The sequence below is a fragment of the Uranotaenia lowii genome, chromosome 2, assembly GCF_029784155.1.
Source record: "Uranotaenia lowii strain MFRU-FL chromosome 2, ASM2978415v1, whole genome shotgun sequence".
Lineage (NCBI taxonomy): Eukaryota > Metazoa > Arthropoda > Insecta > Diptera > Culicidae > Uranotaenia > Uranotaenia lowii.
Window position 1 is genome coordinate 406,678,256 of NC_073692.1, and position 1,214 is coordinate 406,679,469.

Here is a 1,214-nt window from a genome sequence, read left to right on the forward strand (position 1 = left end):
GGTTTTCATCTTTAAACTTTTCCTCGCCGATTCCACTATACTAGAATTCCTAAGTTTGTTGCGTTATGAAGGGTAATAAGTTTTTCTTTTAAAGACATATTATATAAAGGGTGCGCCATCAGGATGTATCCGATTTCAACGTGGAATAACTCCGCCATTTTTCAGCCGATTTTGAAAAATAAACGCAATTTCGAATCGTAATTTAATGCCATTTTAGCCATGCGTCGATACACACCTAAATAACATGCTGAAATTGTGATTTTCATAAATTGTCATTTTCATAACTGTTGTTCAATCGTGAAAACTGTGCGTGCTTATCGTAGACAATCTGGTAAGTGTTCGGGCGCATAGGAACAACCGATCCGTAGTTTGGTGACGAATTTCTTCCGGTACGGATCTGTAGCAACTCGCCAAGTTTATATTCGTCAGCATTTGTGAGGATATTTTCAAAAGTAAAGTTTAGGCAAGCAAAGCAAAAAACACTGACGAACTTAAAACTAATATACGAGCTGAAAGAACCACTTTAAAGCCCGAAATGCTGCGTATCAAAAGAGGATGGTCCTTTCATCGATTTTGTATTTTAAATCTGGTTTAGAATAAATTGTATACAATTTCTTTAAAGAATCATGTTTATTAATGAAAATCGGCTAAAAATTGGCGGAGTTACACGAGGTTGAAATCGAATACAACCTGATGTGAGTTCAAGTAGGCGTTGCCTTGTAAGGACGTCAACATTTTCGTTCCGTTAAAAAAGTTTCCCAGAAGTAAGGAAAAAGTACAAAAAAAGATCAAAAGCACAACGATCCAGCTGATTATAACTACGAAGATAAACATTATTGTGAAGTGCGCTGTGGTTTATGGAAAAAAATCTCGTGAATATTTCATACACCGGAAAGATGTGAGAAGAGGCTTTTGAAGTTCCGGTGCTAAAGTTCCCAGTACCAAAAACGCATCAGCCCTGCTCCTGCAAACTAAAACACACGAATCTGGATCAGTGAACAATGTATTCTCTCGATAAAAACATATTTGGTGAGACATTTGGAGGTCAACCTTTTTAAATATTTATACTTTTATATTGCATTATTTTTCTTAAAACCTTTATGGTGAATTTGGCAGAGCACTCCTCGATTTATCCAGAATTTTTTGCGGTATTTACCACATGGTTGGCCTGGCCGTAGTAATCTCTGCAATGGATGTTTACAAGTAACAGAGAT